Source organism: Camelus dromedarius, chromosome 15 (genome assembly GCF_036321535.1).
Source record: "Camelus dromedarius isolate mCamDro1 chromosome 15, mCamDro1.pat, whole genome shotgun sequence".
In the NCBI taxonomy this organism is placed as follows: Eukaryota; Metazoa; Chordata; class Mammalia; order Artiodactyla; family Camelidae; genus Camelus; species Camelus dromedarius.
In genome coordinates, this window is record NC_087450.1 from 49,515,709 (window position 1) to 49,529,934 (window position 14,226).

General features: G+C 40.7%; 1 long non-coding RNA gene across 1 annotated transcript in view; it reads right to left on the reverse strand.

Moving 5' to 3' along the window:
* LOC135322980 (uncharacterized) overlaps positions 1-14,226 on the reverse strand; it is a 199,772-nt gene that overhangs the window by 48,062 nt on the left and 137,484 nt on the right. The window lies entirely within an intron of this gene.

Here is a 14,226-nt window from a genome sequence, read left to right on the forward strand (position 1 = left end):
CAAGGACACATGCCCAGAAAGATAGTGCTTAGAACTGATGCCATAGAGTGTACTGTCTATGTTTTCTTCTAGGAGTTTTGTGGTTTCAGGTCTTATCTTCAAGTCTTTCATTTATATTGAGTTGATTTTTGTATATGGTATGAGATAGTGGTCTAGTTTCATTCTTTTGCATGTGGTTGTCCAGGTTTCCCAATACAACCTCTTCTCAATCTTATCTGTAGGACCTAAGAAATTGTATGGTTAGCCAACTAATGGCATCCATTGGACAACTAGGTGCCACAGCCACCCCCCCCCCCCAGGTAATGCTGTCTCTAGGAAAAAATGCACTTAATAGTATCAGACCAAGAGCTTTTCAAGCATGGGCTTTGATGACTGGGAACAGGAATGAAAGAGCCTGTATTCCTATGTGGCATGTTTAACTAAAAGGCAAAGTCACCCCAAAGTCATAAATATGGCTGAAGTGGAAAGCTTATGGAAGAAATTACTGCATAATCTGCTGAGTACAAACTGATGGAAACACTTCTTTAAACAAGGATCTCTTGAACTCTCCTGGAAGCTACTGAAACTTCACCCTTTAAACACAAAATAAGTGCACTGGTGTCATTCAAGAAAAGGCCTATTTTTCTAAGTCTCTGTGTCAGTCATTAAGTACCTATTATGTGCTTGACTATTGTCCTCCATTTTCTCATACTCACTGCTCATATTTTTTTTTTTTTATTTTGAACATTTTAAGCAACTTCCCATTAATTTCTCATGGAACTGTCTTCTTTGAGCTCCTTCTCTTCCAAGAAATCCTTTGTAAACTACCACATGTCGGCCAGTTTGAATATGAGTAATTTCTCAGCTGGCTTATATGACATGTCTGGTGTGGGCTCCTGAACCACTATGTTTATGTCAACTTTTCCTGCCAAAGCTTGGGTCTATACAGTTCATTGATTGAATCACTCATTCATTTATTTATTCATTCAGAAAATAATTGAGAGATAAGCACGAGCAGGACCATATACCTGGTCTCTTTTAGTCAGTAACAAAAAATAATCAAGGCTAGCATAATCCCTAGTATTATCATGGATCTTTTTTCTTTGTCTTTTGCAAACAGTAATGAGTTAAGCAGCCAGGACTTTAGACCCTGAGGATGGAACAGGATAAAGAGTCTAGCTCCAACCATGAAAATAATGCACGCTACACTGGCCCCTGCAAAACTCGGCTTCTTCATCTACCTCTTTTCTTTTCCTAAGGCTATTCAGTGGATAATTGAAATAATTGCGGAGATACACATTGAAAAGCTCTTTGTAAATCCTGGGTATTATTGTCGCTATAATTAGGCCATGCACGATATATGGAAATCTTGATTGGAGTACTGCTTTTTCAAAAGCTAATTAGCTTGCGCAACAATATGTTTCCTGGATGTGTTTTCAGAGAATTGTTTTATATTTTCTTTTTGCTCCTGTCCCCAGAGCTAATGAATTGAAGTGTCCTCAGAAGGAAAAAAAAACCTCAGAACCCTGGAGAGTGAAAGACACTGAGTGAGACTGATGAGGGAACATTTCTCTGAGGCAGCTTGGGGTAAGTTTGTAATCCCTGAGCTGGGGCAAACGGTGACCGGCGACCGTGCTACAGGAAGCTGCCAGCTCTCCCGTGATTATGTCAGAGGCAGAGAACGGCCATACCCTGTGGTTTCATCTGCAGAGTGACAGTGGGAATCTTCGCTGAGCAACAAACCCTTCTCATTCTGCTCAAGTGACTTGAAGTCTCACTGACCTTTCAAGGACTCTGTAAGTTACTATTTGTTTAATATATCTGTCTCCTCCACTAGACCAGACTCTCATTTTATCATCTCTATGCCCAGTTGAAAGAAGGAATAGGAAAATATGTCACTTGTTCTTAAGTCACTGGTCATTGAACTTTCTGGATCTCACACCCTATGAGTCTATTAAATTCCTCCTAAATGAAATCCCCATATATACAAGAATTTTTCATGTGTATTTATAAAGTTTCAGGGAATTTATGGACTCCTTCCACTCCTCAAAACACAAACACTTGCTCCAGAAAAATCCTTGCATTATTTCTGCTCCCCTCTCCCCAAATCCTCTTGAGATTCTGGCATGAGCTGACCAGTGAAGGCAACCACAGTTCTGCATCTGAGTTTTGGTAAGGTACAGCAAAGTCCAGCTGTTAAGCCCTTTGGAAAGTGATCAGCAGTGTCTTCAGACGGTAGATATCCACTTCTGAAATTCGCAAGAGAAGAACACGTGGGCTGCTCCATCACACAGGGCCACCACGTGAACCCCTCAGATGTATGCAGACAAAAGCTGAGAGGGCAGAGACTAGAATTCTTATCTCAGTTAAAATCATTTCTACAGGAAATTCTCTTTGGTGGTTCGAATCCCTGTTTGGCCACAGCCACTAGCAATGCACTTGTCATAGAATTCTCCATGACACATGTGGAATGCTTCTCAACTGATAGTGAGGGTGGGGGATAATGTCACAATTACTCAGGAGGCTTTTATTAACGCACACACACTCCATTTCCCTCTCCCAGAAGGCGGGCACATGCAAGGAACAGGGGCTACTGGATTGAAAGACATGACTTCCTGCGGCTGAGGAATCCAGTGCCACTTCTCCAGATGGATAAGCATTTATAACTGAAATAATTTCATGAATTTAAAAAGAAATTTATTGAGAATGTAATATATGCAAGGCATTATGCTAAGCTCTTTATTTGTATTATCATGTTTAATAGTCAAAATAATCCTATAACAATAGATACAACGATTTCTGTAGTTTGCAAATGAGGAAATGGAAGCATAAAGTTCCCCCAGTGAGTGGCAAACCCAGACCTTCTGACTCCAGAGAGTGTGTTTGGAATCCCCTTACTACTTGCTTCCTTGGATAATTATGACATCTCTACCCCCATCCTCAGTCAGGCAAAAACCACTATGATAAGACTCTAGCCGGGAAGGCAGCAATGCATTCAACCATCCCCAAGAAGCAGCCCCGTCTTCTGAATCCCCCAATTATCTTTCACCCTCCCTATCCCCTCTGCCACTTCCCCTAACTTTGCCCATGATGAGAAAACACAGATCCTCATTAAAGTCCATCTCTCCATCCTATTGGCACAAATTAAAACTAGCAGTGGCCTGTGCAGTGAACTCAGTGGGATCCCAGCTAATCATTTTTGTAAATTGAAAGATAGATTTTTTTTCTTCATAGGCACCATCTGTACCTTCAGGACATTCTTGTTAACACTTTCTCTCCTGGGCCATGCTTTTCCATTGAAAAGAACTGGAAGCAGAGGTCTCCGTGTTCCCCATTTATCTGACCTCCAAGATTTTTCTAAAGGGCTTCAGGTAGCCAGCAACTTCTCTGGCCATTACAGCAAAGTGGTGAAGCCTGTAAGGGATGTGCTACTATTTCCATATTATGGATGAGACCACAGAGGCTCAGGCACTTGTAAGTGACATGCGCATTCACTGAGCAAACGCTGTAGGGCGCTCACTATGTAACAGGCATTATTCCAAGTTCTTCAGATACACTAGTTGGCAAAACAGTGAAATCTCTCTGATGGCATGGAGAATACATTCTAGTGAAAACAGGCAAATAGTTACGCCACACTTAACATTCGTCAGGCATTGTTCTAAGATAATACACAGTATGAGCTTGCGTGTTTGCTCAACAGCCTTACGAGGCAGTTACTGCCATCATCTGTGCTCGACAGTTGAGGAAATCAGGAAGCAGAAAAGTTAAGCACCTTTTCCAGGTCACATGGCTAATAAGAAGCAGAGCTGGCCCTCCAGCCCAGCAGTCTGGCACCAGACTTTATGTTTACAACCACCGGTGGAGAGCCATCCAGGACATACCCTGTGGCCCAGAGTGCATTCAGAGAGCTGTTCAGTCCAAGCAAGCACATGCAGGTTCTCTGTCTGAAGTCTCTCTCTGCAGCCAAGGACCTCACTGCTCAATCCTGAGTGCTAAAGAATTCACCTGTCCAGAAGCAACCCCTAGTCAAAGAGGGATGTGAATGAATGTACCCCTGCTCCTTGGCCAGACAGTGCAGAATTGCATTCTAAGGGTTCCTCAGAGGATCCTCTGGGAGACTGAGTCCTCAGGGGAAACCTGCTCATTAGCATGCTCCTTATGCTGTTCCTCCCTTCCCTTTTAACTCCACCCCTCCCTCACCCATGTTTCCTGAGATCTAAGCATCCGCTTTTGAGGGAACACTATCTAAGACAGTGTGGGAGAGATTCTTGGTTAAGGACACTGCCATCTCTTCTGGAAAAATAAGGAAAGAAGTCCTTGCGAGTAGCACACATTAACTTTTTGTTTAACTTGTGTCCTTATTACATACTGACTCTGGCTGATTAAACAGCCAAATGTCAATCTAGTTGCTGGTGGCACTGGGCTTGGTGTTGTCAGCAAGCAGTGAAAGAAATGTCAGCCCCAGGGTTTGTCCGGGGGAGGTTCACAATCTGCAGGGAGCAAAGGGTGACTCCTGTGATGCAATTAGACAATAAAAGAAGACAGTGCATAATCAGGTGTGAGTCTGAGAGACAGCTGTTCTGCCTGCTTGAAGACTTTAGAGACAGTGGGGAGGGGCAGAGGCACTAAATAATGCAGGTCCCTCCAGATGTGCCATGATGGGTTTCCAGTGTCCTGTGGTTTACAAGATGTAAATTGCCTCTGCTCTTTGGTTTCCATCAACCCAGCCACAGCAAGTTAAGCTCTGCATAAAAAAGCATGGGATTCCGGGGGAAGATTAATGAGATACACCAAGTACGAGTTTCGTATACACTGGGGCTCAAACCCTCCTCCCCCATGAGGTGGCTGGAGCTCTGGCAGGAAGTATTTCCCTCAAGACAGCTTCAAGGGGCAGGGCCACGCACCATACACAGGGAGCTCAGGGCAGAGCTGAACCTGGGCAAATCCTGAACTTTGCTCATCCCCCATTTCCCAGTAAAGTTGCATGGGATGTGAATTTGGTCTTCGACAAGTTGTTGCAAATGCGATTTATACTGAAAACACAGCAACGAACACTTGGGGAAATTCGCATTCAATTTGAGTCATACAGGCCACGAATTGTCATAATTCTGGCTCTGTGGGTAAAAGGAATGCACAGGGCCAGCTATCTAAGCCTGACTCTGATGCCTGAGGTTTTAGGTTAGTTTTAATCTGAGCACATCAAGTAATCTCTAGTAAGATTCAGGTACAGAGTGAAGTGCTTCACATTAGTCCCCTAATCCTGACAACAAATTCATCAAATAATACTATATCCATTTCTGCAGTGAGGAAACTGATGCTCAGAATGGTTACACAGCTTAGGAGAGCCGGTCAAGATTTCAGACAGTCTCACTCTGGAGCCTTTGGTCCTAACCACGTTTCTGTTCATATTCAGCAAATATGTAACACTGGACATTTTTGAACATCTAGGTTTTAGTCACTGTAGGTAGGTGTGTTTCATGTAAAGTGCAAGCTACACATATGTGTATTCGCCTGTTTATCATAATTAATATATTTGGCTAAAAAAAAAAGTCACTTTCTCACTGAGGAACTAGCATACTAGTGCTTTTCAAATGCCTTGTCCAGTGTACGAGATAAGGGTCCAATGCATGAGATAAGGTTGCCTGCCTCATGTGTGAGGTGTGAAAGAATGAAAGGTTTAGAGTTACGTGGTCCTTTCTTTCCCAGAGCCTTCCCATTTTCACTAACTGTAATACAGTGCTCTTATTCAAAGAAATAATATCCATGAGCAAAATTGTTTGAGCGTCTCCTGTTGCATTTCTTATGTGATCGCAACAGTGTAGCTCGGGCAGCATTTCCATGTAGCTATTGAACAAGAAAAAGGGGACAATGTTTTGTAAAATTAATGAAGCTTTATTTGTGGGTTCAATAAGTTTTCTTTTCTGCTACAGACATCTCTTATAAGTATGTCCATTTATTTGGGACTACCTTTTTAAAAGTCATTTCACATAGATTTTTCTGTAGCAGTTATGTAAAGTTGGCAGGGCATTATAATGTCCATTTACAGCAGAGAAAATTGAGAGTCAAAGGATTCACAATTTTCCTGAACACTATTCAGTCAATAATGGGATCAGGACTCTACTCCGAAATGCATGTGAGTGTCAGTCAGACATACATTTGCTGAGCACTCACAATGTACCAGACAATGTGTACAGATGCGTGAGTTATGGACTTCACACCCAAATTACAGAGGAAAGCACATAAAGAACAATTTTCCAGAGTCACGGGTATCATAATAGAGATGCAAATACAATATGCTAAGAATATGGACAAGGGAGAAAGCAACTACATTTAGGGGTGGGAAATCAGACACATTTCCTCAGGGCTATTTTAGTTAGCTCTGGAAAGGAAGAGAGTTTGGACAGGTAGAGAAACTTGGGAGAAAGGCTTCTCTGCAGAGAGTACCACACAAGGACGGTAAATATGTTTGGAAGGCTGTGCGTACCGTAGGATGGCTGGAGTCCAGAGTCCAAGTCTTCTTGGTGAGGAGTAAAGTGGAAGCGAGGAGGCAAAAAGGTTCCTAGCATCCCTTAAAGGCACGCCGAAGAGTGTGGTCTCCACTTGACAGGAAATGGAGAGGGATCACAGTTTCCAAGTGAAGTAGAAATAATAACTTTTGTGACTCGAGTAGGGAAGGAATTGGAACATGCTGATGGGGATGTCATGGGGGACTGAGAAAGCATCTGTCTCTGGGGATTATCCCTTGGCCCTCCCGTCCCCCAGGTGAGGACAGTTGCTTTTCCTCTGTGATCAACAGAACCTTCTCATGTGCTCATAACACCACTTAGTATATTGTACTTAACTTTGCCTGGATCTGTATCTGTCTCAATTTGTCTTCCCTCTTCCTCTACCCCACAAAAATCAGACTGAACAACTGGAGACAGTAACTGCCATTTTGATGTAGTTAATCTTTATAACCAAGCACTCAGCATATTGATTGGCTCACAGTAAGTGCTCAACTAAAGGTGTATTGGGTTTCATTGAATGGAATCCGTAGGAAAGGAGACAAGGACAGAAGAAAATATCGATGTCCTTCAGGCAGAGTGAAAGTAGTTGAGAAATTTCATGTCTGATGATCATTATTTTCTCAGTGTGATAGGAAGCAAAGTCATGTATTGTGATGGGGAGAAACATAAATTATGTTGATTTCTTTAGGAAATCAGTAAAGGTTTGGACTTTTAAATTGCGGAGGAAAAAAATCTAAAGTAGAAATGGGGGGGGGGGACAGAGAAGGTATTTAAAATTGCAATTCATGTCCAGATGAGAACAGAAAGCATTGTTGTAGAATAGAGCATTTAGGGTTGGTTGTAGGACTTGCTGCCACAGAAGAAAGATGGCTTAATGACCTCAGATTGGGAATCTACCACACACTTGGGTTCAAGAGGTCAAAAGAAATGAGGATGCTGGAGAAAGAGTGAAATATCACGGATGGACAAGGCAGAAAGGCAAAAGAACGTGGAGTGAGATACTCCACTGGGAACCTGCAAGGGATTGACTCTGAAAAATGAAGGGGGAGAAAACCAAGTTCAGTAGCTAAAGCAGAAAGATAGACTTTTAAGACCATTGTAAAGGTAGGAACATGGGAGTCAAATAGACCTCAGTTCTAAGTCCAGCTCCACCACCACATATTAGCTGTGAACTGGCTTGAATTTACGCACCACTTAGAAACTTGATTTTCACACCAGAAAATAGGTATTGTCCCCTGGCTTGGAAACTGAGAAGTTTGCTGTTCTTTCAGCCCAGAGCTGAGAATCAAAGTATCCCACAGACTAAGCTAAGAGAACCACCAGAAGTTGAGATCAGCCACTCCAGGCAAGAGGTGCTCCTAATGGAGCTGAAGAGCACGGCAACCCCAGCGCTCAGTGATGCTAGAAGGAAGGCGACCCACATTCTAGTGGGGAGAGGTGACCATGCCCTCCCATAGACACCCTCTGCTTACCCATCAGATCTTCTCTCCACCCTTCTCACCCCATTCTAGAACCTGAAAATGTGACTTCCGTGAATTCCAACAGCAGGGCCCCTTGCCCTCTGACTTTTAGGTGGTTTCAGCCAACAGGAAACCAAAGGGCAACGAAGAGAGAGGTCAAGGTACTTATCCCCTGGTTGGCTTCCTGTTACATCATGAATTGCCAGCAGCAATATTTCTAAAGACCAGAGTTCCTGCCAGGCAAAGCCTCTCATAGTGACAACTCTCTTTACCCATCTTTGCGGGGTAAGAAAACTCTAATGAACAATGTTTAATCTTCCTTTTCTGATCAGTTGAGTACCTTGCATATTTTAAAAGGTACCATTCCTTACTGCTCGAGGTACAAAGACCATAGAAAAGTTCATAGAAATTTAACTGACATGCTCAATATTTGTGTGAGGTGTGTGTCTGCATGTTGTAGTGTTGTGTTGAACTAAATCATGAATTTTTGCTGGATTTTTGCTGAAACTTTCTCTTCATCTTAAGAAGGAAATATAGCTAAAAACAAAAGTTAAACCACTAAATTGAAACAGGTTTCCTTATTTTCAAGTTAACTGAAGTTGACTAAAATACATCTGCTGAAAAAGCAAAATAAGACATTTCTCATGAAAGTTTTGCCGAACAAAAAGTACAGGATTTACAAATAATGCCTAGAAAAAAAAACCAACCTGTAGGACCTGGAGAATATGAAGTATTAAGTTTTCCTTGATTCTGGGACACACTTTAGAGAAAAGGAAAAGTCCTCTTGCTCGTGAGCTACTGTGGATACAACTGTGTGTACCTTACAGTAAGACCAGCACTGCAGATGGAGCCAGCTCTACCTGACGCCACCTTTGTTCAAAGCGCATCTGGGGAAAGTGGGCCCAGCCAGCCCTTTGCAGCTCACCTCACAGAGGTTGTGATGTGTGGTGCTAGGAGGCACACAGAAAGCCTAAAAATAAAATCTGCCACCTCCGAGTATTCCTGCCTATTCACATTCACACAGGTTAGTTTCTCACTGCTCTCTGCTTACTCAGGATGACGATGCCAGAGCAGTCATTAGTTAGTTATTAATAGAAAGCATTTTTAAAACTTATTACAAGTATCAAATATTCATCAGATCTACACAGAAAGCCAGGTTCCTCCCTGAGAGTAGACCGTGGCTCAGTTAGAGTTTGCTCAAATTTTCTTGGAAAGAGTGTATATACAAATTATGATTATTTTTATTAAAACAATCTGATGATAATATTTTCCTAATTACGTACCATATTTATGTGAAAGAGACAGCCTTAGATGATCTCTAAGGGCTCAAGTCCACCCCTACCCAACCACACACAAATCACATCAAAGAGCGGGTGACGCATTTCTATAGCAAATGACCATCCCAGTGCTTTTAACGAGCCAGGTTTCAGGACTTTCTGAGACAGAGGTTCAAAACCAGAATTGGATTCATGCAGCCATGGAGGGAAATACAGCCAAAACACAAAGATGAAGACTGCTCCAGAGTCAGGGGCAGTGCTGGGGCAACTTCAAACCCAGACTTAATAGAATCAAAGGAGGGCTTTCAGAAGATCTAGGCCCTTAAGCTGATGATCTGGAGAAGTCCACAGAACAGCTGGGCCAAGTGGCCCTTGCTGGCGTGGGTGCAGCAGAGCGATGCAGAGGAATGTTCGTCTCTACTGAGCCAAGTGCAATGGTGCTACAGGAGCAGGGCATGGCCCTGGAAGCTCCCAATCTCCAGAGACGTGCTGGCACACCCAGGATTTGAGTGACTACAGCTCTTCACCTCTGGCAAGTCCCTCCTTCCCATGGAATTACTGAAGGCAGACTAGGTTGCATAGAGTCACTACCCACTCCATGGCAAAGTGAGAATCATAAAAGCAAAGGTGAGAAAGCCACCAAGATTGCCATACACGTGACAAACGGCATCACCGAAATTCACCAGCAGTTTAATGCCCGAAGTAATGAGTAAAACAGAGAGAAGCTGTATTTCCTACCTTGTAAGAGTAAACATTTTATTAAAGAAAAACTTTCAGGGAATTGTTCTTGTTTGAATAGTTAAAAAATAAAAAGTCCACATACCAGAACCTCCATGTTGATACACCTTGATACTAAGCAAGCATTAAATCCTATTAAAATGAAGATTTGCTTCAGTAGTTCATGTTAGTTATTGTGGTGTAATGTAACAATGTGTTCCCTTGTATTTTGACTCTGTAAGTTGGCTGATTACTTATTCTCCATAAACTATTTTGTAGATACTAGAAACTGTACACACAAGAAATGTTCACAAGCAAAGCATTTGGCCCAAAGATTAGGGAAGTCAACCTTTATTTTAAAGGTTGGATCAATTTTTAAAGGACAAAGTGAATCAATGGAAATCATATAAATAACATCACACTTCCGAACAAGTTTTTTTTTTTTCGTTTTAATGGTCATTGACATCACTGTTACAGATTGTGCAAATTTGAGTATTTTTAGTCACGCACATAATACAACACAGAATAACTAAAAATTGGTAACGTTTTGGCGATCCGTTGCTCTAAGTATACAAAATTCAAATTGAAAGCAATATTCACTGGCTGAGTTTTGAGAATCCCTGACACTCAAATGGGATGGATGTTGGGGTACACTGTATATGACTGTCAAAATCAGAGTCACAGCACGCAGGTTGAGCAGAATACATATAGATGGGAAGAAAATTACTTCCTGGGAAGATAAAGCCAAGGGGTTCTCCTGAACTTTTTAAATTCTGAATAAAAGGGGAAACAGATGGAAAGTCTGGCAGTAGCGTTAAAAGACAATGGAGAAGAGAGCTAAAAATTCCAGCTAGAGACAACAGGGACTAGAATAAGAAAACATCAACAAATAATTGGAAAAACATACAAATCAAAGTACAAATTCAAAGGCCAAACTGAATTTTTAAAAAAGATCATACATAGATAATTCAATGTCTGAAAATGATGGTTTAGAGAAAGACATGCCAAGCAAAGAATAAGGCGGCAAAAGATGATATGATAGAGTTAAAATAAGATTAAATGGGTAAGAAAGGCTGTAAACCAGACAAAGTGAAACATACAGATTGATCCACCCTAAAAGCTATATATGCTATTCTAAAATAATTTTCACATGGCTATATGGCTTTGAAATATTTCAAACAAATCTCATAAAAAATACAAGAAAAAATTGAAAAATCCATAACTGTTGTGGGAGAATTTAATGCCATCTCCCTATATTGGACAAAACAAATAGATAAATAAAAGTAAACAAGGGTATCAAGGATTAAATACAACAATAGCCTTGCAAATCAAAGGTCCTACCAAGCAAAATAAACCACTCTACCCTGCAAATAGAAATAGATAAATAAATAAATATTCTTTCAAATGCACATGAAATATACACCCATACGTGATGGTTGTAAAAATTACAACCATATTCTCTAACTATAATACAGCAAAAAAGGAGAAATTAAACATAAATTAGACTACCCATAGAATCTGTTAACTTGCAAAGTTTTGCACTGTCTTCTAAACAACTATTAGGTTGCAAAGGCAATCTAAACGGCAGTCTGCCTGGGAAGGGAGAGCTTGACAACAGTATTTACAAAGCATCTTATGTAAGAAGGAGAAAAATCACAGTCCATATTAGAGAACGAATCTGGAGACACTGGTGTGGCTTATGGAAAGCTAAATCCCTTCTACGCTAACCTTCCATCAGATCACCTCCAAAAAACCCCACAAACACAAAACCAAAACAAACAAACAAAACACAGTAATAAAGTAATCTGTAGTGACCAGCTTTAGAGGAAGGTACATTCCCATGTACTAGTGATGGGACTTTGCATGGGTAAATATTCTTAAAGGGCCATTTTTTCAGTATCTATAATGATTTAAAAGGTGCATACTTTTCGACTAGGAATAGACTTACCATATGACCCAGGAATCCCGCTCCTGGGCATATATCCAGAAGGAACCCTACTTCAAAATGACGCCTGCACCCCAATGTTCATAGCAGCACTATTTACAATAGCCAAGACATGGAAACAGCCTAAATGTCCATCAACAGATGACTGGATAAAGAAGATGTGGTGTATTTATACAATGGAATACTACTCAGCCATAAAAACCAACAACATAATGCCATTTGCAGCAACATGGATGCTCCTGGAGAATGTCATTCTAAGCGAAGTAAGCCAGAAAAAGAAAGAAAAATACCATATGAGAACACTCATATGTGGAATCTAAAAAAAAAACCCACAAAGCATAAATACAAAACAGAAATAGACTCATAGACATAGAATACAAACTTGTGGTTGCCAAGGGGATGGAGGATGGGAAGGGATAGATGGGATTTCAAAACTGTAGAATAGATAAACAAGATTACACGGTATAGCACAGGGAAATATACACCAGATCTTATGGTAGCTCACAAAGAAAAAATGTGACAAAGAATATATATATGTTCATGTATAACTGAAAAATTGTGCTCTACACTGGAATTTGACACAACATTGTAAAATGATTATAAATCAATAAAAAATGTTAAAAAAATGTGCATACTTTTCAATCTAACAATACTACCGCCAGAAAACTAACCTAAAGCAATGCTCACAAGTACAAACATTACATAGTTTGGAACAATCTTTGCAGCATGACTTGCACTAGGAAATAATAAGAAACAACTGTAATTCACTAGGGAAATCGCTGTACAAGTGACCTGTCACCCTTATGAGCTATGAAGCGGCTGTTGTCCTATTTTGTTTATTTGTTACTTATTTAAGAATGAAATATAACTACACCTTCCAACATGGCAGTAAATCCAAGACATATTATTAAGTGACAATGTACAAGGTACATAATAATGCATGTAATGTGAGCTCATTTACTTTGAAAAGTTGTGTATTTGTATTTGCAGACATATATATACATATATATGAAAAAAACATATAATGAAGTTATGATAGACATGTTTAAAGGCATACAAAAAACCCAGGACAGTATAAAGTGAAATCTTAAAATCTGTACTTCATGGCATGGGTACAATTAAGGGGAGTCTCAGGGGGAAATTTCATCTCTTGATTCTGAATATTTAAGCAGTGCCTGGATCGTAAAAAGTGAAAATATATTCACATATTATTTCTGAATAAAAATAAAAAAAATGATCACACTATTTGGAAAATTTAGGAAATATAAAATAATTAAAGAAAAGAACAAAGTCACTCAAAATTCTACAGAATTCGCCCATAGAAACCATACTGTCCCTTACACAGGCTGTCCTATTTGAAACTGTCCGGGCCCATCTCTGTGGTCTGTTCTGTTTGCGTAGAGTCGCCCTCCTCTGTCGTGCCTTATGTCAGAACCCTGGACAGTGACGACCGCTGCTCAGAATAATGAGGGTAATAACTCCCAGGAGCACCGGGCATGGAAGAAACACCCAATTTCTTCATTAGACTCCACTTAATAAAGTACAGAAGTGGATTAAGACATTTTGAAAGACTTTCTCTATGAAAGTTGGTATGTACAAATTACAGTATTAGTATCCTCCTATGCTCAAAAAAAAAAAAAATCTTCAAAAATACCATTCAATTCTCTCCACTCCTGTATCAAACTTCTTCTTTCCTAAGTTTTACACTTAATAAATGGTTCAACCAATTAAGTATTGATTCTCTTTCATTCAATAATGAATCTTCTGTTCTTCACATTCCACATTCAGTTCAAACTGCCTGTCTACCCTTTGGAAATCTGGCTCGAGTCGATCCTTTTCTCACCACCTGGGCTGCACTCCCAGTCCAAGCCATGCTCCTCTCCTTGGAGACATCAGCCACCACCTTCCTACTCCCACTTTCCCCACCATAGTCTTTTCTTCACAAAGAACATACTGCTATGTTTTCAAATATTTAAAAATATAAATTATATAAGTTACTTCCTGGTCACAAATACATCTGCTCAGACAAGTAAAAATAAAAATCCATACTCCTTACTACGACCTGCATGATTAAGTCCCTGCCTTACCCTCCCTTGTTTTCTCAGTTCTGTCCAAACAAAGTCATCTTGCTGTTCCTTCCTGAAACAGGCTTACTGTCCCTTAAGGCCTTGGTTCTTGCTGTTCTGCCAGGGAAGATGAGTTCCCACATCGCAGTGGGTCATTCTGTTCAAACGTCACTTCCTCAGAGACTTACCCTGACCGCCCTGTCTAGGAGGGCAGCCGCACCAGTGCCCCCCGCCCTTAGTTTTCCTCACAGCACGTCACACCCAATAGTAAGTCTA